The sequence below is a fragment of the Macaca fascicularis genome, chromosome 20 (assembly GCF_037993035.2).
Source record: "Macaca fascicularis isolate 582-1 chromosome 20, T2T-MFA8v1.1".
In the NCBI taxonomy this organism is placed as follows: Eukaryota; Metazoa; Chordata; class Mammalia; order Primates; family Cercopithecidae; genus Macaca; species Macaca fascicularis.
This window is the reverse complement of record NC_088394.1, coordinates 74,419,468-74,447,358: the sequence shown is the minus strand read 5'-3', so window position 1 is coordinate 74,447,358 and position 27,891 is coordinate 74,419,468. Positions and strand designations below refer to the sequence as shown.

Genomic DNA, 27,891 nt, shown 5'->3' with positions numbered 1-27,891 from the left:
GACTCAGAAAAAAAAAAAAAAAAAAAAAAAAAGAGAGAGAGAGAGAGAGAAAGAGAGAAAGAAAGAAAGGGAAAATGAATGCATTATTTTAAAAAAAACTATAAAAAATCAAAATAGTTCATACTTTGACCTCCCTTACTATATATTAAGTATCATTTATCACAATGCTAATACTCTGTTACTTAAAAAGATAAATATAGGCTGGGCATGGTGGCTCACACCTGTAATCCAAGCACTTTGAGAGGCTGAGGTGGGTGGACCATGAGGTCAGAAGTTTGAGGCCAGTTTGGCCAACATGGTGAAACCCCTTCTCTACTAAAAATACAAAAATTAGCCGAGCCTGGTGGCACGTGCCTGTAATCCCAGCTACTCGGGAGGCTGAGGCAAAAGAATCACTTGGACTCGGGAGGTGGAGGCTGCAGTGAACGGAGATCACGCCACTGCACTCTAGCCTGGGCAAAAGAGCAAGACTCATCGTAAATAAATAAATAAATGAAATGTCTAGTTAACTAAATTTTACCAATTAAGTTGCACTTTAATGGAGAGAGAGTCAGAAGAAAGTGGCTTACAGCAACAACAACAACGAAAATAAACAAAAAAAGAGTACTGCTCATCATGGCTGTGTCTGCTTCCAGTATTAGTCATACCATGACGAGTGCCTTTAGAAACCAACAGCAGCAGTACCTCTGCAATAAAAATGTTAACTTTATAAAGAGAAAAAAAAGCAGGAAGAAGGGAATCAGCCCCGAACACATCAGAGAATTACAAAGCGATGTTTGCCGGCTAAAACACACTTCATGTTATTTGATGTTGACTTGATAACCACTCAAATTGGAATTGCCACAATTTAATGAAAGCTCCCATGTGATCCACAAGAAACAGAGACCTAAGTGAATTGTGTGTTTGTACAGCAGCACATGTTAATAAAACACTGAGGGAAAGAAGAACAAGGAAAAACAGAAATCACTGGTATTTCTTAAAATGGGGCTGTGTTCTTACCTCTAATTTCTTGACCCTAAAACTCTAGCGCCTGGCTGCACCATGGGCCTCCCCTGAGAGCCTGAGCCTCCTGCAGGGAGCGTGTGAGCTGTTCCAGAAGCCTCCAGGGTCATGTTCTCATAAATCAGACGTTGTGCTGGACATTGTGTATGCGGGAAAACGGAGCATCTTTCAACGGGGAAGCGTGACTGTGATGTGCTGAAACCATTTCCATTTACAGAAGTACACATTGTACCACATTACGAAAAGCGAAGTTTTTTCACCCAAGGTGAAGTAAAATAAATATGGAAGAATAACTCTTCCCCCACCTCCATCAGACTGTCCACTGGCAATCAAAATACCATCACCCAGATGGAGAGTACAAGTATTTAAAATTCACAAGGAATCAGACTAGAATTGCTACTAAGCCCGTGACCTTCAGCTCCCCAAACATTTATGATTTGGTAATTACCGGATGGCATTGTTACTGATAGCTGTACTACTTCCTCTCTTACAGAGCCATGTGAATACAAGAGGGGAAGCCGGGCTCTCAGCATTTGCTGGCTACAGCAGGGGATCCAGTTCACAGCTGTCTACCTTATCTTGAATTTATATATACTGGCACATATTAAGCACTATGAAAAATTAATATTTTAGGTCCTTTGCTTTAGATACGTGTCTTTAAATGAAGTTGGTCATTATTACCACTACTGCCACCACTTTTGATAAATGTAGGAGGGTAAGCCACTGCTCAAAGAAGGATGTAAAGCATAATTTCTTCTCGTACCAGTGTTAGATTTATTTATTTTTTTTTTTTTTGGGAGGGAGGGGACAGAGTTTCACCCAGATTGGAGTGCAGAGTGCAGCGGCATGATCTGGGCTCACTGCAACCTCCTCTTGCCAGGTTCAAACAATTCTCCTGCCTCAGCCTCCCAAGTAGTTGGGATTACAGGAGCACGCCACCGTGCCTGGCTTATTTTTGTATTTTTAGTGGAGACGGGGTTTTACCATGTTGGCCAGGCTGGTCTTGACCTCCTGACCTCGAGTGATCCACCTGCCTTGGCCTCCCAAAGTGCTGTGATTACAGGCGTGAGCCACCGCGCCTGGCCCACTGTTAGATTTTTAACCCTAGCAGATATTCGACTTGACTTTATTATCCCAAGTCTCATCAGAGCTCCTCCACTGTAACCTTGCCCCGACTTTTTACCAAAGCTAGCAAGAGCATCTCATCTGCTCAATCACTTATTAGTGTTGCTATAGAATACCATTTCCTCTTGCAGCTGATAAAATATTAATCAAAAACAGGAACTGAGCAATTTCCCAGTGTAGATGTCTTCTAATGGTAATACAGGGAGTCAAAGAGAAATCTGGAGGTCATATAACAGCTTCTGAAGAAGGCAGAGAAGAGTGACATCTGAGACAGAGGAAGAGACTGCAGGCAGAGCCCGAGAGCAGGATGAGTGATTACTGTGCAAACAGAGGAGAGCTTCCAGAACCGTGCACGCAAGTGCCTTGTGGGAAAAGGCTCGGCCTCAGAAACACTCAAAGAATTAGGTTTTTGTTGTTCTTTAATGTACAGCAAGCCTTCAATTAAGCAAAATGGTGTCTTGATTTCACTAGTTGTTTTTTTTTTTTTTAATCCTAACCCTTATTTTTCAACTCCTTCTAGGTTTCATGAGTCTACACCCTGCCTTAGTAAAGAGAGTACACCAAAGATGAATAAATCTCAAATCAGCTTCTGAAGTTTTTTTTTTTTTTTTTTTCTTTAAAAAGCGTTCTATCACTTCCCTTCTCCTCCATACTCCTGTGCACATGAAAAGAACACAGGCTGTGGGTGTGGACACACGTGGGTTTGCAACAGCCCTCCCACTTACTACAAAGTGACTCATGGCAAAATACTTAATCTCTCTGAATTTCAGTTTCCTGAAAACTTGCAAAATGGGCCTGCTGTGAGCTTCAAATACTCACTGTCCCCATCTCCAGTACCCAAAAATATATACATACCAGTAAAAATCCAGAGAACTATCCTCCTTCTCCTACGAGTCACCCCAGTCCCACACACGAGCCATATTTCATAGGCTTAGGGCCAACTGTATTTTCACATGGGCTTCTTTTGCAAAAAAAAAAAAAAGTTACTTGCTAAAGTGTTGACCAAATACTACCTAGTATTTTGAGAGATACTCTTTTGGAACTAGTGAAACAAACAGACACTTGGAAAGGTAGCCATCTTTATAATACCTATGAGGTAGATTGGGAACCAATATGATGTCCCGTTTCTTTGGTTAATACTTATTCAGAATTTATATATATTAGCATATTTAATTCATCGACTTGCATGACAGCCCCGTAATAGACGTAGAACTCTATTTAAAGAAGGAGGAAACCTAAACACATAATTAGCCCAGCTTCACATAGCTGGTAGGTACTGACATTGGAATATCAACTTGAGCCTTGTCTTTGAGCTCCCTCTGCCTTCCTCACCTGTGTTTCTGATATTCCGCTGGAATATCCCCATCACCACCCACCCACACACCCCCCATTAAAAAATAATATCAAGGCCAGGCTTGGTGGCTTATATCTTATTTCTAGCACTTTGGGAGGCTGAGGTGGGAAAATCGCTTGAGGCCAGGAGTTAGAGACCAGCCTGGGCAACACAGCAAGACCCCATCTCTAATTACTTTAAATAAATAACTACAAATAATATCAAAGAGCCGAGAAAATAAAATGACTTTTGAGGCTGCTTCAAGAGCCAGCGGAATGAAGAATTAAGTTACATAAGAGAGCTGTCATGTTTTAAAGCAAGGAAGTGTTTTCTTCACTGTGCAGTTAAACAGAATCAACTCAATTCTACAAGGCTCAGGGAGTGTGTTTCCAGAAGGGGCCTGGAGGCAATCTCCTTGACCCTGCAAATTCAGCCCTTCACCCATAACCGCTCGCCCTGGTGACCACCACCCTTGGCCCCAGCACGCCAGTCTATTTTGAGCTCTTTTGTCTTCTTTTGCTTATTAACGACGTGGCAAAACGTAAATTCATCTCTTGCCTATCAGATACCACACCAAGGCTCCCCCGAGTGCAGAAAAACTGGACCTCTGGAGGCCATGAACAGAAAGGCACTCCTCATCCCAGATGTTCTAATATCTGGCCCTGGGATTTGCGGAGGGTGAATCATGGGCTGTGGTTCAGGGGTGGCCAATGCAGGGATTCGTGATTCTTTCCCCACATACTCCAGACTTCATCACAAACATTATTAATCAGCCAGGGCCCTCCTGCCCTGCCCCCACCCCACCTCACTCCGAGTCTAGAGTGAGTCCCAGCACCTTTCCCACCAGACAATCCTGACAGCCACTGCCAATCTGTGCTGGGCATCCAAGAGGACATTTATTCAAGCTGTGTTTCTTCTACAGAACCACTAGTAAAAGCAGGCTAGCTACTCTCTAATACATGTGTGCAAAATATGTGTGCAAAAGTGGCGGGTTTCCACCTGCCTTTCCAGCCTCAAAAACGAAATCAGAAGTCTTCGAGACATTAAAATCAATTACTACTGTGATGGGCTGGTCAAATTACTCCTTTTAATGTGTGTACCCTTAATTACCATCCACTTTTACATCTAAAAAATTCACTCTGAGTTGAGTGTTTCTATCAAGACTTTGGCTCTCTTCACCGTAATCCATTAGAATGATAAAAATCCATTTTCAAAATTTAGAGTCTGGCCTCGCAATCCCATGCCTGGGAACTCATCCCATAGGAATAAAAGCTTCAGTCTGGACATGCGAACAAGGATGCTTATTGCATCACTATCTGTGGCCGGGATGGGAGTGAAGGGAGAATCCTTTTGAAACTAAGCGAATGCCCCTCAATAAGTTCCATCTGGGAAATGACTGCATGGTCACGTATGTCCTCAGCATGGAAAACCATGCTACAATGAGAAGAGTGTGCACAGAATGATTCCAGGTGTTATTAGGTAAAACTACCGAAAAGAAAAAAAACCTCAAAAACCTTTATTCCATTCACGCTACGATCACAAAAAAGTATACAACTCATAAGCCGGCTTATGAGTAACAGAAATTTATTTCTTGCAGTTCCGGGGGCTGGAAGTTCAAGATAAAGGTGCTGGTAGATGTGGCGATGGGTAAGGGTCCACTCTGGCTCATACAGGGCACCTGCTTGCGGGCTCCTCACATGGTAAAAGGGATGACGGTCTCTCCTGGGTCTGTTTTATAAAAACACTAAACCCATTCATGAGGATTAGCGCCCTCCGCCCCCAGGACCTAATTATGTCCCAAAGGCCCTACTTTCTAGTGTCACCTTGAGGGTTAGGATTTTAACCCGTGAATTTTGGGGGGGTGCAAACTTTCTGACCACAGCACACCCCAAATATGCATATGTATATGCCTATATATCCATACGTAATATATATGTATTATACAGATGTATAATATAAATGAAGAAAAAAATTAGAAGGAAACATAATTAGATTGTTAACATGTTTTACCTCCCATGGAAAAGTTTGATGTGGGAAGAGGGTAGAGGAAGAAACTAAGCCAAAATGTGATCGAAATGATGGCCCTGAAGATGAGTATTATCAGGGCAACACGCTTACTGACTTTAAGAAAGCAATCAGAGCAAGCTGCGTGGCCCTCACTGGGTCCTAGGCACTCCTCAAGTTCTTTAACACACAAAACCCTTTTAGTCCTCACAACTGGGCAAGGCAGGTAATATCAAGAGCCTCATTTTAGAGATGAGATCCCTGAGGCCAGGGGCCATAGGTCACCTGCACAAGAACCACATAGCTAATAAACAGAGCCAACTGGGCCCACTTCAAAGACTATACATCCATCTATAGCTATCTCATGTATAAGATTAAATTAGAAAAACAGCTAAACAAAAACTAGACCTATCAACTTGCCAGTAAGTGAGACATTGGCTCAGAAAACAGTGAACAAGCAAGTTTTTTTCTGTAAGCTGCCTTTTCCTATATTTCAGAAGACCACAGCTGTGAACCACAGCACCTGTGAGTACTGAAGAACACATGTGGATGTCGCTGGTTAAGGGCTGAACGGTCACTTTATGCACAGTGAAATCACAGGCAATCCATTTCTCTACCACCCAGCTAAAGGAAATCCCTGTCTTGAAGCCAGACACCTCCTAGGAAGCACACCCTGTTCTGGTGCCACTGGGACCTTCTCTATGTGGCTGCCCGCTGGTTCCCCAGGGCCGTGCCTGGTGCCTGGTGCACAATCGGCATTCACTAAATAGTCCCTAAATAAATGAAACCTAGGTGCCCAGTAAGTATGTGTTGCTAAGGCTAAAATTACAAGTTTCCATTGTGTAGAAATGGAAAAATTACTCCCAAGGGAGCTGTAAGTATGTTATATAAAGATAACACTTATGGGCCAGGCTCACATCTGTAATCCCAGCACTTTGGGAGGAAGCAGCAGGCAGATCACTTGAGGTCAGGAGTTCAAGACCAACCTGGCCAACAGGGTAAAACCCTGTCTCTACTACAAAATACAAAAATTAGCCAGGGGCCTATAGTTCCAGCTACTCGGGAGGCTGAGGTAGGAGAATCACTTGATCCCAGGAGGCGGAGGTTGCGATGAGCCGAGATCATGCCACTGCACTCCAGCCTGGGTGACAGAGCAAGACTCCATCTCAAAAAACAAACAACAAATAACAATAATAATAACAACAAAAACAGCAACAACTACCACATATTAAGCCCCAACTTAAAAAGCACAGTGCTAGACTCTGTAGGTACCTACTTCATGTGACTCTTATGAAAATATTGCAGAGCACATACTGTTGTTCCGATGCAACAGATGGGGAGACTGAAGCTCCAAGCATCTAATTACCAAGCTCCAAGGCATAGCAACGTCGGGGCTGGAATACAAACCAAGGACTGTTCCTTCTCTTTTCAGTCCATCTCTGTGGTCCGCACATATCTGCTACTCGCTAGTAAAGAAAAGACTAAAGGATAAGGTGTCCTGGTTCTTCATTTAAAATTACACATTCAGAGTAAGGAAAAAAAAAAAAAACGGTTGTATAACATCATTCCCTTTTTTTTTTTTTCACTTCTTGTTATATAATACAACAACATTCTTAATCCAGATGGAAATAAACCCCAAAGCCAAGGTAAACAGTTCCATAACGTGACTTGTGTTTAGTTTTTTAAGACCTGTCCTAACACGGAGTCGATGCATAGCCCTTTCCATCCTCACCACCTCGCGCTTCCACCGGACATGGATTGCAGGGAGTGCTGAGGACTTTTGACAGATATGTTGACGCAGGGGGATATGGCAGTTTCCACCCTCTCCGGACCACAGCATGACAGTTACAGAATTCAAATCCATTTGTATCCCCTGTTGAATCCCACATAATTCAGTAGACATTCATTACGATGCCATAATGATATCACACAGCCATAAATACATATGCGAAGAGTCGAACAAGACATTCATATTTAAACATAGCTGGAAATAATTTCAGTTCTCACGATTTTCAGTTGCTCCTTCTAATACTTTTCTGTGGATGCTTCAAATGTCAAAATATAGGAGGGAACCAAGAATAAAGGGGTGGGTGGGTGTGTGTTACAGTTTCCAGTTTAGCAAGAAAAGGCATTTGGGTACCAAGTTACATCTGACAAATATTTTGTTTCAGGAAAAGGTAACTTAATAATAGATGATAAGCTCCTTGATATGTCAATTGCAGAAAAATCATTCACACTCCTATGAAATGCACTCTAAGATTTCAATATTCTGAGATACCTGCTTCATATGTGAAGGATGGCTGCCCCGATTTCATAAATAAAAAACACATGGAAGACTTTTTCATAAAACTTTAAAAACTACATAAAGCAAACAAATAATGCAGTTAAAATTAAAACCACTTTAATAAAATTTGCTTTTTTCAAGGAGAAGGAAAAATGATTTCTCGGGAATCAGACCCATGCCTCCAAACAAGTACAGACAGCAAACTGAGGTAACACCATTAACAATAATGTTAATCTTGATCTTTTTCTTACGGTTCTCCACTGCAGACAGAATAATGCAGTTTTGCTTCAGCCTCCATGATGTGTCCATTAACACCTCTCTTCTCTTAGTAGTTTTCAGGTACCTTGTCACGGATTTTTAAATTATTTAAATGGAAGGAGCATTAGGAAACCCTCATGTTTAAATTATGCTAAATAAGGATCATTTCGGCTGGACTTCTGCCTGTGCAAAAGTATATACTCTGCAGGCATGTGTGAAGGGTGCAGAGGAATAGGACGAGATAATATACGTGCAAAATGGAGAACGAGGGCTGGGGAACAAAATTGTAGGAACAGGCCAAGTGTGCATGATATTTTAAAGATTCCAACATCATAGAGGAAATCTGAGTTCAGACATTTGAAGAGATGATGTCAATTTTCTAAAATGTTTCCAAATGTCTGGAAAGCTCTGGGCATGGGAGTTCAACGTGAATAGAAATCTAACTACAATAAATAACAGAATATCTGTACTATGGAATATTCTGCAACTATCAGAAGAAGTGAGTTTGCTCTTTATCTGTTGACCTGGAGGTATGTTTGTGACCGTCCAGGGAAAACCAAGCAAAGAGCAGCAGGCATAACAGGACAGTGTTCTTGTAAAAGCCAACAGCAAACCCTCCCTGCATTTGGCATAGATGTCTGTTTACGGATGGAAGAGCTCAGAGAAGAGTGTGAAGGGCTCCCAGGGCGTTGTCAGCTGTGCTCTTGGGCAGCAGGTACTGCTGGCCTGGGCACTGTGGAAAGAAACGGGCATGCTAAGAACTATGTTTCTTGCTATTCATTTGCATGGTTTCAAAGATCGGGATGAGCAGCATGCTACTCTCTTAATCTGTGAAACTTTAAAGAGAAGGGGCAGGGAAGGGGAGAGAAGAGAAAAGGGGGACAAGGCGGGAGGGAAGGAGAGAGATCCACTGATTGATTGGCTGAGAGACAAATGAAACTGAACAACACATAACAAAATGTCTTGGCCAAAGATGTTCACCTTCAGGTGTCTTTCTACCTTGCCAGACTGCCGAGATTGGAGAATGTTATTCCTTTCTTTTAACTGAAGGTGCTGACTTATTGGAAGAAGGCCCTTCACCCTCCGCTAAGCTACCTTTGCAGACGCAACTGTTGGAGAAGCGCTGAACATGCAGACCCAGAGCAAGGCGCAGTCTGGCAGGTGGAAAGGCAGGTGTGGAAGGGAGTGCCTGCAAGGAGAGGCCAGCAAGAAAGCTGACAGAAGCTTTCCGTCTCACCTAGGCACCGGCCTGGCTCTGCACACAGATAGCTATCTGATGCCTGCATGGTTCCACCAGACATTTCTAAAAACGTTCGTAGACGACTTGCTAGTCACCTATCTCTTCCTGCGCACTTCCAGGGAAATGACCACCACACCAAGCAAACCATTAGAAATAAATAAAAAGAGCCGGCATCTCATCTTAGCGTGCCTCTCAAACACAGATAGGCCATTTAATTCCTTAAGTGTTACTTAGGTCCCTGCGATGAGCCTAGCTGTACGCAGACTATGAAATTATATCTTCAATTCCCTCCACACACGAGATCTACTTTTTTCTCATTATAAAAGTAACAAATTCATTTCAGAAAATGGTTAACTATGGGATACTATTTTTTGTTTGTTTGTTTTGATTCATTTCTTGTATTTGAGACAGGGTCTTGCTCTGTCGCCCAGGTTGGAGTGCAGTGACACGATCTCGGTTCACTGTAACCTCCGCCTCCCAGGTTCAAGCGATTCTCCTACATCAGCCTCCTGAGTAGCTGGAATTACAGGCATACATCACCATGTTCAGTTAACTTTTTTTGTATTTTTAGTAGAGCTGGGGTTTCACCACATTTACCAGGCTGGTCTTGATCTCCTGACCTCAGGTGATCCACCCACTTCGGCCTCCCCAAGTGCTGGGATTATAGCCATGAGCCGCAAAACTGCCTGTAATTCTCAAAACACAGACCGTGGCCCTCGCTACCTGACACATGAGACTTCACTTTATGGTGCTGTATTCCCAGCACTCAAACACTGAGTGGCACATAATAGATAATTCATCGGTCTTTTCTGAGAGAAGGGAGGCAGACAAATTATAGTAACATTATTTATGTATATCTATTTTCTATGCCTGTGCTTTTATATAGCCAGAAAATCACCCTGTACGTACTGTTTTTAAACTGCTTATTCCACTTAATAATAAATTGCAAGCCTTTTGCCAACACTAAAAATGCTTTTTTAAAATGCATCAAGAAACTCTTGCTATCTTGTCCTGGGACAGGTAAGGAATCTGGTACACTTATCTGTCAAGGAGTCTGTTATCGGCACCAAGAGCTCAGAGGAAGGCAATGACGCCCTATCTAAGTGTACAGGGCTGCAGATCAGGGCCACTTCCCCTTTGCTGACTTTTTAGCTCACTGCACTGCTTTTACCTGCACACATGGAAAATGTATCTATCCTTTGTCAAGCAAATGAATAGTGAAAACATGCCAAGGAGAAAAATTTCATGGGCCTAATAGTGAACTCACAAGCTGTTTTCAAGCAGTTGTACATGCACACACTCAACTGCAGCTGTTGCACATAATTAATGTGCTAATTATACATAATTATCTAATTACTAAAGGAGGGAGTCAAAGCAAGTGTGGGAGGAAAGATATTAAAATCTGCTCTTTTCAGAATGTTCTGTAATATAGACTAGGTAGCTGTATCTGAAAGTCACTCTCTAACTTTTTTTCTGATGTCCAAAGGCTCTGCAGAGAGAGAGAGAAGCCTTTCTAAATGCCTGAGCAGTATTTATGGGGTTGGCTGATTCTGAGTCATTCTATTAACAGAAGAGGTTTCTCAATAAACACTGTATGAAGAAAATTGTGACACATAACTATTCTTTCGCAACACTGTGCGAACCAGGACTTGTAACAGACACCTGCGAGGAAAGAAAGTTTCCCAATGGATGTTCCCAAGAAGACTGTCATACAAAGTGATAAAAGTGGGGGAGGGAAAGTGGGAACTGTAATATAAATTTAGAAAACACTGTTTATCGACCAAGGGCTCCCTGTAAGGTTGATTCCAACACATGTCAAATATCCAGATGGATGGTAAGGGGTGACATAAGTTTGGAAAATACTATTTGCTCCCCTTCTTAGAGGGGTATATGAGACATTTACCTACAAAGGCTCTGGAAAGTATTGTATTTCTGAAATATTAATAGTTTTGACTACAGAATCCTTTCACCCCACCACTGCATATTGGTGAATATCAGTCGGACTCACAGGCAATTTGTATTGGAGGCCAGGCTACTATTTTACTACTTCCTCTGGATCATTCCTTCACCAAAAAGTTAAGTTTCACATTGAATTGAACCCAAGGTTGAATTTAGCCCAGCAGCAACCATCATAGAGTAAGACACTTGAAAAGCCAAAGCAAACGCTACACCTTGAAGGAGCCTCAAGGAATGTCATTTTCCCGTGATTCCTTCCCTCATTCATGCTCCCCACCAGGACAGCGGATGTACGATCTCAACCATTATTTCCTACGACCCAATAATTACATCTTCTATCAAACATTGCCCATACTATTTCTTGAGAATATTCAAGCTCCCACAAATTAATTCTGCATCTGAAAAGAGAGCCTCCTAAACAGAAGAGATAATTTAGCATCTTTGAAGTATAATTTATTTTATTAATTTGTCAATTCATACCCTGTCTCCTTCCAAAAATGATCTGAGGCTTTTTTTTTTTTAATGCTATCATCAAAATTCAATGAGCCATGACCAACAGAGGGAAAGAAAATACAAATCAGTTGGAACTTCCAAAGGCACATGTTCATTACGTTTACTACTTAACTTTAACTTTTAATCTTGGGCCATAAAAATTGTCCTAATAAAAGATCCATAAATATTGCCTAAATGTGCAAAGCAGCAGCTGTGATGACCCACAGCATATGCAGGACTTTTTTCACTGATGGGCCTTCCTGCCTGGGACTGCCTGAAAAGCAATACTGGGCAACACGCAGATCCAGCATCTTCCAAAGTGATTCCAATGGGAGGCTGCATTCGGAAGTGAAGGGATTGCTCTGTTCCTGTTTTTAAATTCAATTTCAAAGCAATGAAACAGTAATCTTCATTGATTTATAAGCCAATCAAGCTGATTTTAGCATCACTAGGGCAAGTACTTGTGAAAAAATTAATTAGATACCACATATACATAATAACATGAAAACCTGGAAAATGAATCTCATTGAAGTCCCACTTCAATGGATGAGAAATCTTTCTCATCCATTGTGGCTCTGCACATAGTAGGGACTCAAGCCCTGTTTGCTGAATGAGCAAATGAATGCATTCCACTTGAGTATTGCTTTTTTAAAAATTCCATTTCTAATCACGCATTGAATGCTAAGTAAATACAATTAATTGCCCAATAATTTCAAGGGATAAAATGGGTTTTGGTGAACACGTTTAACTCTACTCAACACATTTTTACAATCAGAAACACTCAAAACTCAGTATTATTCTTCCCTCAAACCTCTTACAAATTAAATTCTGGAAACATACTTTCAAAAGTATATTATCATCATAGTGCACTTCTGCACGAACAATACATAAGAGTAATCGCTGTTATAATGTGATCCATAAATGCAAGTTTACAGGAACCAGCAATTGATAATATTAAATATGGGGAGTTTTTTCTCCATATATATGGCTTTTTCCTTTTCTGTAATACACCGTTCTGAGGAAACACCACAGGGCTGCTATACTTGATCACACAATCTTTATCATTATTTTTCTAGCTTTTAAAAATTAAGTGCAAGTTGCATTGCTAAGTTTAGAATCTTGGATGAAATAACTTGTGTTTGAAGCCAGGGTCTCTAAAATCCTTTATTTCTGATGCCCAGCAAGTTTGATACAACTTCTTTTCATATGTAAAGTGGATCTATGAGATGCTGTCTTCCACATTCAATGCAGAAGAATGTGTAAATAGAAGTAGCTGGGTGTTTTAGCACTAAATGGATAATCTGTCATAAACAGCATGTTGTATTTAATATTCAGATCAAGACATCGCTGTCTCATTCCAGCAGACCCTTCTGACAAAAGCCATCCCATGTCTGCCAGAAGTATCGAGTCCAGCTGAGGACAAATTTCAAGATGAACCTGAAATCAATTTGCCATCAAATTTTCATGCGTCTCCCAGACTATCCGTGGCATTTTAATTACCAGCACCCTAGGCGGGGGGTACTACAGATATTGACACTTAGCTCCTACAATAAACTTTATTGGCAACCTCTGTCTGAATGCAGTACTCAACGAGAATAACAAGAAATATATCAGGAGATGTAAGTGAGAATGCACTGTAATCACTCAAAACCATTTTGTTCAAAGGGCCTGGGCATTTCTTAAGCAACAGGCTTGGGGGATAGAATGCCTGCCCTCTGAAGTAGTACTGACCTTCACATTCAATGTGCCTGCAATGTGCATGGGATAGCAAAACGTCGTCTTTTTCCCCTTTCCGTTTTCAGCTGGATGTTTCTGGTGTGCACTGTTTCAGAGTTCTCAAAAGATTTCAAATCCTTCGTCAACGGTCAGAGTGTCTGGACTGAAGGCATCCCTGTGAACTCCGCTAAAAGGCTTGATTGAAGGGAACAGAGATGGTGACTAATTGCATTAGGAGGCGATGTGTGTGCTGGGGAGGGAAAGGTAATCACCTGCCTTTACATTAATGACAGCCGTCCTCTGCCTTTTCCTGATTTTTGTACAGGTGGTTGGAAGGGCTGTAAATATCAGAAAGGGGAGGACCTGCAATTTGCTAACCATAAAGGACTTTTGCTCTCTGAAAACACCCGGGGACTATAAATATGCGGTTTGAACCAGGCACACTGAGCAGCCCACTATACCAGGGGGCTTTGCTGTTGGACACGTGGGGCAAGTGCATGTCATCTTGCTCCCCCCAATGGTGATATCAGATGGAAACAACACGTACAACCAACAAGCACCATCTTTGTGGCTTTGCGACTCTGTGCCAGGCACCGGAACAGGTGCATTACACAGGTCATGCATCCTCAAACATCCTCACAAGTTAGCAGCTGATGGAGAAGTGAATCCAGTGCTGTGGTAAATGTTTAACCATCATTCCTGACAAAATGAAAGGGTGTGTATGAATATACACATACATGTTTATTATACATATTACTGATACGAAGGATCTGTAGCACACAATTTACAAATAAAAATAAGCAACATTCTTCATCGTAAATCCCACAGAACCAATTGATTCTCACTCAATGCTTTCATGGATTTGTGCCCAACTCTTGTATCTATAGCTAAATTACGGTTACAGTTGATGAGAAAGTGCAGTTCCATGTAAGTATTGCTTGATACTTTTTAGTTAATCAGAAAGATAAATGTGGCTGGGCATGGTAATCCCAGCACTTTGGGAGGTGAGGTGGGCGGATCACTTGAGGTCGGGAGTTTGAGACCAGCCTGGCCAACCAACCAAAAAGATGAAACTCCGACTCTACTAAAAATACAAAACTTAACCTGTGCATGGTGGCGGGTGCCTATAATCCCAGCTACTTGGGAAGGTGAGGCAGGAGAATCACTTGAACTCAGGAGGCGGAGGTTGCAGTAAGCGGAGATTGCGCCACCCCTAGCCTGGTCAATAGAGCAAGACTCTGTCTCCAAAAAAAGATGAAAGTGAAACAATCAAGACAGACATATTTTGGTCCATCACTCATTCTTCAATGGCATAAGTGACTCATAAGTAACTTCTTTACTAATATGCTGAAGGAATATTTCCTGGAGAGAGAGATACAGAGACTTGGAGACAGGATCTCTCTCTGTTGTCCAGGCCAGAGTGCAGTGGCACAATCACGGCTCACTGCAGCCTCCCCAGTGCTGGGACTATAGGCATGTGCCACCAAGCCAGCTAATTTTTCTTTTTTTTTTTTTTAATTCAGAGATGGAGTCTCATTATGTTGCCCAGGCTGGTTTCAAACTCCTGGGCTCAAGTGATCCTCCTGCCTCGGCCTCCCAAAGTGCTGAATTCGTGAGCCACATGGCCTCCTCAATTTTTCATACTGTTCATAGTGTAGTGGTTTATAGGCACTTTACTCTTCAATTTAATCTGTATTACTATCATTGTAATCACTTTGTAAGTCAAGACAAAATAAACAAAACAAAGAAGGCTTGATCAGTAGTTTCTGCCTGTTTCCACGGTGTAAACAGTCCTGCCATAGCTGCTTTTCAGCTCCCAAGATGAATGCGGAGCACTGCGCACCGTCATAGCGTCTGCAAACACTCCACCGTATGGACACAACAGACCTAGATACCGCAAGAGCACAGCTAATAGCCACATGCAGTAAAATGGCTACAGAGTATTGAGCTGCGATTATTATTATTACTATTATTTGAGACTGAGTCTCGCTCCATCGCCCAGGCTGGAATGCAATGGTGCAATCTCAGCTCACTGCAGCCTCTGCCTCCCGTATTCAAGCGATTCTCCTGCCTCAGCCTCCCAAGTAGCTGGGATTACAGGCATGTGCCACCACACCCAGCTACTTTTTGTATTTTTAGTAGAGATGGTGTTTTGTCAGGTTGTCCGGGCTGGTCTCAAACTCCTCACCTCAGGTGATCCACCTGCCTCAGCCTCCCAAAGTGCTGGGATCACAAGCGTCAACCACCATGCCCAGCAAGCTTCAGTAATTAATTGAATAACCTTGTCATTGTCCCGTCCTGTTCTACATGAGGGGAGGGCCTCACCACACACTGGAAACAGTGTCCACTGTGCAAGGGCAGGCAGGTATGTATGCACACACATGTGTCTACACATGCACACCTTTAACAGGACATCCTGCTGGCAAAATCTCGTTATTTGCCTAGAGAGGATACTTTTGAACAGCCAGCCAATACGTGCTGCAGATGTAACAGCAAAAGATAATTAAATATCTGCGTTCCTGAAAGGAGTTGGTGGGTTTGACAGAGACAAAGGAGAGACAGGAAACAGTTACCACCCCACCTGACAAGGGCACCCTAGCCACCAGATCAGCCCTGTCGAGAGACATCGGCTGCAGGCACAGTGCTCAGATCTGCAGACCACAGCAGCCTCCCAGCATTCATGCTCTGCTTCCCAATTCTTTCTCCACGACCACCAGCTTTTCTTCTGCTGCTTTGAAATGGAGGGCACGGTCAGCTTTCAATGACTTACCAGAAATGAGCAACATCATTGCACTCTGAATCATTTGCTGTCATTTGTGAGGCAAAACCTGGTTTGAGAAATAAAACCTAAGAATAGGGACTGGGTGTGAGGTCTAGAGAACGCAGAGACACCCCGATGTCAAGGCCAGGTTGGCCAACCATGTTCTGCAGAGCAAGTAGCTACGTCTTGCAGCTAGATGGCTGTGTTGTTTTTGCTTACGGGCGTCCAATCTTTTGGGCTACACTGGAAGAAGAATGGTCTCGGGCCACAAATAAAATACACTAACACTAACAATAGCTGATGAGCATCAAAAAAAAAAAAAAAAAAAAAATGTCGGGCACAGTGGCTCACGCCTATAATCGCAGCACTTTGGGCAGCTGAGGCAGGAGGATCACCTGAGGTCAGGAGTTCAAGACCAGCCTGGCCAACATGGTGAAACCCTGTCTCTACTAAAAAAAAAAATGCAAAATTTAGCAAAGCTTGGTGGCAGGCACCTGTAATCTCAGACACTAGCAAGGCTGAGACAGGGAGAATTGCTTGAACCTGGGAGGCAGAGGAGGCAGTGAGCTCAAATCACGCCACTACACTCCAGCCTGGGTGACAGAGCAAGGCTCTCTCTCTTTCTCTCTCTCTCTCTCTCTCTCTCTCTCTCACACACACACACACACACAACCAAAAAACAAAAACCACCACAGTACACGTACAAAAGGGCCGTGCATAAATCTCATGTTCTAAGTAAGTTTACGAATATGTCCTGGGCCACATTCAAAGCTGTGCTGGCCCACATGCGACCCATGGGCCATGGCATGGACAAGCTTGTCTGAACAGGTGCAAATTCAGAGGATTTTTCACGCCTTATTAATCAAGGCGGGATGCGGAGAATGGCTCTGTACTCAGCACACAGCACAGTAAGGCTGTGTTTCCTCCTCTACCATATTAGAATTCAAACATATCCTCAATAGGTAAGAACGCATGCCAAGAGGTGCAATGCTTATCTGGCTGGAGATGGGACCGAGGCATTTCTCAAAGGATGTCGAGTGGGGGTGATATGTGTGTGACATTGATGTTGCATGCCTGTTGACTCATGGATAAGATGCCTTATATAACACGCGGTAGGCCTCTCTGCATGTATTTTCAAAATATAAAAACACAGACAGCTTTTTATGGACCAACCGGACTAGAAGTATTCTAAAGTGTTCCCTGGAAACGCCAGAGCTGTAAAATAACTGAGATATAAACTAGAATATTCTATCACTTGTCAGTAGCATTGTTTGTTTCCTTTCGACTTTTTATTTTTATCCCAAGGGTCAGTTGCTTAAAATAAGCATTGATGTTGCCTAGGCACAATTTACATTTTCAATGTGAAATCTCATCTATGGTTCTTGGCTGGGGAAAAAAATCTTATTTATGTTTATGTATTACTGCTAATCTTGTCTTTAAAAATAGTCAACACTCAGAAATTACTCACGTTCTGTCTCAATAGAATCCTGATTCTTTTCATTTGTTCTCTGTTGGCTGAATCAATACAAGAACACTAGCAAAGTCTGTCACTTCATTTGGGATGATGTTGTTCTTGCTAGAAAGATCTGGCTTCTCTAGGGTTTATGACAACAGCACAGATTAGAAGGGACCCTGGGGCTGGGCACAGTGGCTCACGCCTGTGATCCCAGCACCTTGGGCAGCCAAGGCGGGAGGATCACTTGAGGTCAGGAGTTTGAGACCAATCTGGCCAACACGGTAAAACCCCGTCTCTACTAAAAATACAAAAAATTAGCCAGGCTTGGGGCCAGTGCCTGTAGTTCCAGCTACTCGGGAGGCTGAGGCAAGAGAATCACTTGAACCCGGAGCCAGACGTTGCAGTGAGTATAGTGAGATTGTTCCACTGCACTCCAGCCTGGAGGACAGAGTGAGACCATCTAAAAAAAAAAAAAAAAAAAAGGAACAGACCTTGAGCCTGAAAAGAACTCAAAGCATAGCAATGACCAGACCTTGGGTAGGTAATAATTAATCACCACAGAACTTTGAACAGCCTCCACTCCAAAGCTCTTCCCACTTGGGGAATTCTGTGTCCCTGCTTCCGGAAAAGGAGGGTGCGGTCTCACCGGGCCATAAACACGCGAGTGGGCAGGGCAGTCTTGGAGACTGTGAATATACCTGCTGGGGGTGGAGGGGATCCAAAGAATGCTCAGGCTCTTTCATTTTTCTTTCTTTCTTGGTTAAAAATGACATGTTATAAGCACTCGAGCTCTACTCTTCATTTTTATAGAGTGGCTAAGTCACTGACCAGATGCGTTTCCGAGGCAAAAGCCATATAGAATGTCAGCGTGCACCAAGAACACGCTTGGGCTCTTGGCCAGCAGAACATAGCCTGTGTGTCCACAGGGAGAACGAAGAGGCCAAGTTATGTTTGGAGGGCTGCCTCCTCTTTCTGATGTAGTCTTTTCACATCCACAGAAGCCACTACCCAAAAAGTCGAAGCCTGTCCTCTCCTTCTCTAGGCAGCCCCTGCTGGCCAAGCGAGGAGCTCTTGGGCACCCACCAACCCGATACTCGACAGAAGGTCCAGGAGAGCAAGGGTCTGGAAGGGGCTGACCGGGGATGGCGTTGTCTTCTTGCCGGATCATTTCTCTCCTCTGGCGTTCAGCCAAGGAAATGCGGTTTGCAGAGCCAACCGGGTCCTTCTCTCTCCAAATCACATTGCTCATGATTGGGGAGAGAAAGGCCGAATCTTCCTCCATGGCCCTGGAGTCCTCTCCACCCACTCTCTCTACAAAATCAGATCATCTGGGTCATTTTTAAAGCGTCGTACACGGGCCAGCTGGAACTAGTTGCCTCTTCCTGGCCAAACGCTTGGGGTTTCTTCCAGCCTTAAGCCTGCGTGCTCCCTGCGCTAGCGAGAGCCGAGAGGCATGGCCAGGACTGGGAACGAGGGTGTTGCTAGCCAGACTTCCCAGCAACTTCCTGAGTTTGGAACAAGCCAGAAGCCTGATTTTTTGGTGAGGCCGGCTGGCCCCAAGAGGTAGGGCACTGGGAGCTGTAGCCCAGCAGCTCTCTGGAGCCCAGCAGGGTCTAGGTATCCAATGCTGGAACAGACTCCCTTGGCTGCCCAGGCCAAATCTAGGTACGAAGCCTTAAAAAAGGAAGATGATTATCAGGGAGAAACAGATTGGCTTTCTCCAGTCTCTTCCATCTCAGGGTGTCCTGAGCCCCACTGAGAAGGCCTGGTGGACCCTCACTTTATTCTAGAAACTAGGCTAGTTAAAGAAGGCATTGTCAAGCCAGAAGCTGCCTCGGACTCTTGGCAAGTGTGTTAACTCAGTATGAAGTAATATAAACAGAAAAGAACAATATTCTCTGTTTTCTCACTCCAGGCATTTTAGAGGCTGAGAATTGGAATTCATTTGGGATGGGCCACAGCTTTCAAAAATAAGTTCTGTGTATTTAAAAGATCTTTAGATTTGAAGTTCTGAAGAGTGGGGGCTGTCTGGTGTGAACGCTCTAAACCCGATTGTGCTTCGGCGGCTCAGAAAAATTCAGGAACAATAATAGCCCTTAGTGGAGGAGAAGGAACTGTGTGAAATACACCATTTATCTCCTTTCATGCACAAAGGCATATAAGCATATACAAAAACATATGCATATATACATTCTTCTCCTGGGAGCCCTGCAACGCTTCCCAGTCATTATTCATATTAATTAATGTGGGTTAGGTTTCTAAACTGCTCAGATTAAGAACTCGAGATGTTCTAGAAAGTAAATAATCCAGCTGTTGCCTACCACAGAGAGGCCTGAGCATGAATGCATAAGCTCTGGATTTGGCCTGCAAACGGGGAGGCTTCATGCGTCCGTGGCGTGGTTCCAAGCCCCATGACCAGCCTCACTTTTGCAATTCAGAAACCGGAATTAATTCTCCCATCCTCCCCGATGCACAGAAATGTATTCAGGATAAACTGAGTCATATTTCATAAGTTCTGGGTGCTAAAGGGGAAAGATAGTATTACAAAGACACTGGCACCACGACACCCACTTCTGGAATGAGCCTTGTTGAGCATTTACAAAACAAAATAGCAATGTACTTTCTATGCCATAGCAACCCTGGAAGAAAACTGCGAAGTGGAAACCCTGGAAAATTTGTACGAGGATTCTTAAAAATCTGAGATGGACAAAACGCATTCCGAGAGATAACCTTGCTAATAAATGTTGGTTCATAACAATGTAATCTACGTATGTGAATCTCAGAAAGTACCTTTCTCATGGGAATTTCTTTAAGAAAAGCAATCTTCTTTAGTTTACCGTTTTTAAACCTGTTCCCCCTTCAGGGATACTTTACCTCTAGACTTGCCAAAGAGCCATTTCCTAATACATCCTAGAGAATATATGATTTCATTTTTCCACAGATGCATTTCTATACACCTGGTATTTCGGTTATTTATTAACCATGCCTAGTTTTGTGATTTCTAGCTTTATATCTTTAAAGTCATTAAAACTTAATAGGAGAATTAATCATAAAAGAAATCTATCAAACACAGTTGCCACGCACTTTTTTCCCCCGACTGACAACTTTAAAATGTATTTGAATGTTATTTATTTCATCACACCCAGGGAATAAAAAAAACATAACTTGCAGCTTCCAAGTTCAGAGAAAGCATAAAAATGTGATTTACTATTTATTGTACACTTAGGCACATGCATATTATATATTGCATGTTAATCTTCAACTGGCTAAGTTTAGCAAATTTGACAACACTACTGTTTGCTAGTGAGGAAAAAGAATCGACATCTGTTCTCTTCCAGATATGATTCCTTCTTGGAAGGAATCAGAAATACTCGCAGTCCTATTTTCTGGGTAAACTGATAGAACGCAAGCTGTATAAACGGACAGTCAAACCACAATGCCCCCTGGTGGTGAAATCATGCATATACACATGTAAGTGTTTCTGCACCTCGAGAACATTTTTAAGAAGAAATCTTATTTTTAATGGTGTGGAAATCTTCTTTCAGTTTAAAAAATGCAAAGACAAAGATCGTGGCACATCAACTGTGCTTTTAGAGAGAAAATAAAGAATTGCTTTGCTGTCAGTAAAATTAAAGATGCTTTTAGTTTATCAAAATCACCATGATCAAATTTTTTTTTTTTTTTAACAATAAGGAATTATATTTAAATTCCACACTGAAGACCTGGAGTATGGTGGGGGGGGGGATATAGGAATTTCAGCATATGTATTATTTAAACTAAATTTACAAAAGTGGAACAGTTGAAAGGTACTTACAGGTAGACCTGAGGGTCTGTTAGCTTATTTTCAGTTCAGTGAAAAGGAAATGAGAGCAGATTCCAGATTTTACCAGCGGATGGAGGACTCCATCTTCCCATCATGCTCTCAGCATGCACCTCTGATAAGCAGCTTAAAGGGAATTTCCTGGGGTCAGACATAAATAGAGATTCTCAGGTTCTTTTAATCCAGACACACATTGCTTGCGAGTTAGGCCTCATAAATCTCAAAAACAGTCAGCAACACATGAAAGGCAATGTTGTTAGAAGGCTCAAATACATTAAATGGGAACGTTTGAAACGTGGACTCATTAATCACACAAACACTGCTGAAAGTGCACAGTAATCAAAGAACGCAGTACCTTCCTTTCTCAGAAAGCATCTCATTTCGCTCCTTGCTATCGCTGGAAGCAGGGAGGCCCAGAATAGAAAAGGCCATTGCCTTCCTTCTTCACCTACGGAGCAGCTCAGCCATTAATAGTTACGAGTCATACTGTAAGTAGAGCATGAAAAAAATCACCAACATATCCCGGTCACCTTTTCAAGATCTGCCGGCCTTGGCAATGACTTTTTTCTGACGCAAAACGTTTCAAGACACTTGCCCAATGTCACAGACACCACTGCCAAGACATGTCATCAAAGGATACTGGAATGAAAACAAAAGTCCCCGCTGAAACTTGTGGACAACACAGATGCTCACGGCAGCATTATTCGTAATAGACACAAAATCCATGAACTAATGAATGGATACCCAAAATGTGGTATATCCATACAATGGAGTATTACTTAGCCACAAAAAGAAATGAAGAACTGGTAGATGCTGTCACAGGGATAAACTTTCCAAACAGGATGCTAAGAGGAAGAAACCAGACATAAAAGACCAGTAACATACCATTCTATTGATATGAGGTGTCCAGAATAGGGAAATCCATAGAAACAGCAAGTAGATTGGTTAGTGGTTGCCAGGAGCTGAAGAGAGGAGGTATTTGGGGTAATGACTAAGGGATATTTTCTTGGGTTCATGGAAATGTTCTAAAATTGATTGTGATGGTAGATGCAAACTCTGAATACGCTAAAAGCCACTGAATTGTACACTTGAAGCAGATGAATTATATGGTAGGCATATTATATATCAATGAAACTGTTAAAGAAAATGAAAAGGACATTGGAGGGCTAAGGGCAGATAGGCCCTGCCAAGCTCCAATAGGTGTGTCCCTGGGAGGGAGGACAAGTATAAGAAGAGAATAGCGTTAGCATCCAGAGAAGTTGGCTAAAACCCTGAGTCAGGCTACGATACCAGTCTTACTTTTGCAAAGGGGATGGGACTCAGGTCCATGCCCCCCAGAAACCTTCTACGTTAACTCTGAGAGGAAGTATCTGTTCCCCCAGAACTGAAATCTGATGATGGGCAGGTGGGATCACAGTGGTTTTCACCTTTCATTGCCACCCCAACCCCACCGCAACATCCTTCCCCACCACGGATCCTGATTTCAATAACCCAGGTCATGGCTAGTTTAACGTAACTTCTCAGATTCCAGCAGTTTGAGAGGACGAGGTGGGTGGATCACTTCAGGTCAGGAGTTCAAGACCAGTCTGGCCAACATGGTGAAACTCAGTCTCTACTAAAAGTACAAAAATTACCTGGGCAGGTGGTGGGCATCTGTAATCCCAGCTACTTGGGAGGCTGAGGCAGGAGAATCGTTTGAACCCAGGAGGTGGAGGCTGCATGCAGTGAGCCAAGATCCCACCACTACACCCCAGCCTGGGCAACAGAGCAAGACTCCATGTGAAGGGAAGGGGAAGGGGAAGGGGAAGGGGAAGGGGAAGGAGAAGGGGAAGGAAGCAGAGAAGAGAAGAGAGAAGAGAGAAGGGAAGAGAGAAAAGGGAAAAGGAAAAAGAAGAAGAGAAAAAGAGGAAAAAAAAAAAACTTCTCAGGTGGTTACATACAGCCCAAGGTGAGGAGTACAGTTTGAAAGAGAGCCAGCAAACAGGTCGGAACTCTAAAGAAAAGCTGGGTGAGCTATTTTGCAGGCTGTCTCCATTTCTTACACCTTCACAGATACCTGGTTGCTGTTGCCGCCGGCTAGAGGAGGTCATCTTGAGCTCTTAAAAATCTGAAGATTTTCACAAAGAATGCCAAAATGTTTACACAAACAAAGATATCTGAACCAAGATATTTTTTTTTAGTTTTTTTACAACAGGCAGGTGCTGCTCCAAACAAGTTTTTCAAAAAACAAAACAAAAAGAAAAACAAAAACAAAAAAAAAGAAAGAAAGAAAACACGAATTGCAGTGAGGGTATTTATGTTCCAGGTTCAGAAATTTGTGGGCATTAACTGAGAACTGGAATCCCTACCATTCAGCTGACCCTCTGTCCTGCCCAACATTCTTCACTGTTGAATGCCTGAGAATGATAGCCTCCTCCACCTGCACCCCACCAAGGCAAAACGTATTTCCCTGGCTGGGTTTTAAGCCAAGCTAAACACCAGCAAACCTAAGCGTGGTACCTGCATTACTTTGCTGTCCAGAGAAAGAGACACACTGGCTTTGAATTCTTTCTTTTGGAACTTCTTTGAGCCAGAAAATATCAACTCCTACCAGGCCCAGCACAGGCGCTGCTGTACATGCTCTCTGGGCCTGTACTGATCAATGACAATTTTGGAAAACACTGCCTGAATAATTTATCATAGAAAAAAGCTTTTGAATTAAATGATATTACTGGGGCTTCCAGCACAAATATACATGTGTTCCCGAAAAGCTAGTCCAGCTGGAAGACTGCTTGGAATAACCAAGATGATACCCAAGCTGAGCCCCCATTTTATAAATTGTAATGAGTCATCTACCTACCTTACCCTCAGTCATAGGAAAACGCTGTCGGAGCCTCAGCCAGGTGTCCCAGCAGCATGCACCTGGCACATCTTGCTATGGCTTGTCATGGTGAAATGCTACCATGGTTAACCCAGTGTGGCAGTATGCAGCGAACTAAAAACAAACAAACAAACAAAAGTGGAAACAAGATAGACGAAGGGAGAAAGCAAGGAAGGAAAGAAAGAAGAAAAGGAGGAAGGAAGAAAGAAATGCAAAAATGTTGGCTGTATTTTGTGCAGAGTCAAACTGAATGGCAGTGGGAATAATTCAATTTAATCCTGGCAAGTGGAATGGAGACTGAGCACCCACAGCAAATGCCAAGCCGTTCATACCTTCTGTTTTAGTTTAAAGCTCCACCTATCCCCACGGCACACAGTCACACACACAATTAGTACTGCAGTGACTCCAAGCAGTAGCATACCAGGGCTGGCAACACTCTACACCAAAAAGCTATCCTTGGTTCAATACGATCTCATGCATTTGCATGGCACATCAAAACCCTCAACATGTGCTTAGAACCTCACTAGTCTGCTTTGCTGTTGTGTTGAGTTGTTTTGTATTTTCCCACAGGCAGAAACCAGGTTTTGACCCCCTTCTTCTCCATCCCTCTACTGCTTTCTTTGAAGACTCAAAATGAGTCTCAGTGAGGCCTCAGAATGGTAAGGAGCATTTGGTACTACTTAATCCTATTTAGGCAAAGCCAAGAATGTCTATTTATAGCACAGTAAAGATGGAATATAAGGGAGGGGTCCATGGCATGAAATTCAAGGTCTCAGCATCCAGAGACAATGGGACTTCCACTGCCTTGGCCTCGGTTTCTCACAAATGCATTCCATGGATGTATCTGACAGAGGCTGGTGTCAAGTCCTGGGCTGGATACTGGAGCTACAGATTAAAAAAATAAGACGTGGTTCTTACCTGTAAGGAGTCAAAGCCTAATAGGGAAGAGAGTCAAACGCACAAACAACTACCAGATGGTACAACTAGCGCTCTACTAAGAGCCGGCAAAGGGGCTCTGGGCCAGGAGGCAGGAAGCCCGTCCACCGCCTGGCATCGTGGACCCAAGAAGACAGATGATGAATGATCTGCTGTCGCTGCCACTCTCCAAAGAACGGAAAATCTCCATGAGTCCCATTTGACCCCTTAGAAAGGTCAGCTACGGTAAAAAGTAAAGAGGTGGGATAGAAGCCAAAAGAAAAATAAGACTACTACAAAGGGGCTTGTGGACAGCCAAGGGTTCTCCCATGGGTCAAACCCATCCAGAAAGCCTGCAGAGGATGTGTGCCACCCCGCCACCAGGAGCAAGGCCACACGCACAAGAACATCGTAGTTTGCTGCCCTTCTACCACTCCCATCCCCTCAAGTAAAGCCATCTCACTGAGCTAGGGCCACCCTGGACACCTTCGAGTGTTAGATATGTACTATCACCATGTAACACGAGGAAACAGAAGGGGCCACATGGCTTTTATACTTAGGAAAATTCAGTTTTAATCAAACTCAGTTACCTATTGACTCAACAAGGATGAAATTACAATAAAACCATTGTTGCCAGAAGCCAAACTATTAAGAAACCTCGTGTACTTAATATATGAAAAGCCTTCAGAAGTATTCCTTGAATCTTCATAATATTCCATCTAAACAAACATTATTGTGTTTATCTCTCAATGCCAACAAAGGAGAGACAACCGAGGAAGCTGCCTATGTATTTAAGGAAAAACAGGCCTGTAACAGTGGCTCCTGCCTGTAATCCTAGAGCTTTGGGAGACAGAGACAGAGAACGGGAATCGGCCTAAATAAATTCCACTGCTCTCCTTTACTGAATTAGTGAAACAATGTCCCTTCTGAATTTTTCTTGCCATGAGAAGCTCCCGATGCTTGTGTGTTGCTAATTACCCTGTAGGCCAAAGGTGTGCAGCCTGTTCTCGGTCTCTATCACCTTCAACTCCCCATCAATAGCCTCACACCTTGTGCTTCTCAGTGAGTAGAGTTTTATTATAACCTTTGTGAACAGGGCATGTGTGGTTGAGAAAAAGGGCTCCTCCTGAAAACCGAAAACCGTGCCCCTAGGTGAGGAAGGGGTGGGAAGAGACGCGCTTCCTCTACAAACCGTGAAAGCACTGGCGCGAGCCCCGTGAATGAATGCATGCAATTTATACTGCAATAAGAATAAACCACAAAATACGCTATAAGAAGTCTAATGGCATTATTTTTCTGCTCCTGCTTCATGGTGATAACCCTGAAGCTTTCTTAAAAATACCAAATTTTTTTCTTATAAGTCTCAGTAACTCCGGTGTATAACCTGCCATTTATTTATTTATGATAAAACCACCTCTCGTTGTGAAAAACAGCGAAGGGTGACATCTCCAGACCCAGCCACCATGCCTGCAATGTACTGCTGAGAGTCCACATTTTGGAACTCCAGTCATGAAGAGTGATGAGACCTAATCAAACAAGTATTTCTTCAACACACAATAATGTTAGGTGTTGGGAGGCCCATTTTTACATCAGATTTGTTTTCTTGCATTTAAGTTGTGTGTACATTTTCAATATTAACCCCTTATCAGATGTATGGTTTGCAAATACTTTCTCTCATTCTGGAAGATGCTGCTTCACTCTGTTGACTGTTTCCTTTCTGTACAGAAATTTTTTAGATCGTTGTGATCCCAGTTGTCTAATTGCTTTCGCTACCTACGTTTTTGGGTTCATATACAAAAACTCATTGCCCAGACCAATGCCATGGAGCTTCCCCCTTGTTTTCTTCTAGTAATTTTACACTGTCAGATCTCATGTTTAAGTCTCCAATCCACTTTGAGTTGATTTTTGTATGTCGTGTGAGGTAAGAAAAGAACAAATTCTGATAAAATTGGAGGAAAAGCTAGAATGGGAGCTAGAATGGGAGCAAAAAATGAGCATGTCTTGTAAAACCATTTGGTCCATTTCCACATCTGCATATGCCTTTGAGTCTTTCCAAACACCACCACTCTCAAGTACGAGCAGAGATCCACCTAACAGAAGGTCATCTGCTATTTTATGCCAAAGCAAAAGGCATACGATAGAGGGCTTGGGCCTTAGCATCCAGCATCCCCGAAGCTCCCTGCAAAGTAACTTCTGACCTCGCCTTCTTCCAAAGTTTCCCATTACTAACATCTTGGCCATAGTTAACTCCCTTGATTTGAGCATTTCATTCTCCTTCTGGGTGGCTTGAGAGGGCGGGAAAGCAGAGACGCAATGAGCAAGGCCATCGATCTTCAACAGTCATTCACTCCTCTCTTTCCATGCACACGGCACAGCAAAAGGTGTTACCGTAAAGTTGGAGTGAGCTGTCCATGTCTTGGGGCCTGTTCCTCAATGCGCTTCCCATTTCCCTGGTCACAGCAATTGCAAACCCACAGTAAGAAAGCTAATAATTTGTTTAGTTTTACATAGTGAGTTGTCAGTGATGTTGTCTAAAGGGACTCTTGAAACCACGAGTAAACCAGAAACTTGGGGGTGCACAGAATGCATCCTTCCCTTCAAGATCTTACGCACTAAAGAAAGCAGGGAAATGAGACAAATCCATTTCCCAAAACATGTCCATGGAGATT

The 27,891-nt window shown here is 42.9% G+C and overlaps 1 protein-coding gene across 5 annotated transcripts in view; it reads right to left on the bottom strand.

Annotated features, from left to right (window-relative positions):
• WWOX (WW domain containing oxidoreductase) overlaps positions 1 to 27,891 on the bottom strand; it is a 1,124,793-nt gene that overhangs the window by 688,318 nt on the left and 408,584 nt on the right. For 2 of the 5 annotated variants that reach the window (XR_010583895.2, XM_074026754.1), the window contains exon 9: positions 1 to 27,891. This exon is cut by the window's left edge; it is cut by the window's right edge and continues 25,231 nt beyond it. The exons of the other annotated variants lie outside the window; for them this stretch is intronic. The gene's annotated coding sequence lies outside the window, so the exon portion shown is untranslated. 5 annotated transcript variants of the gene reach the window in all.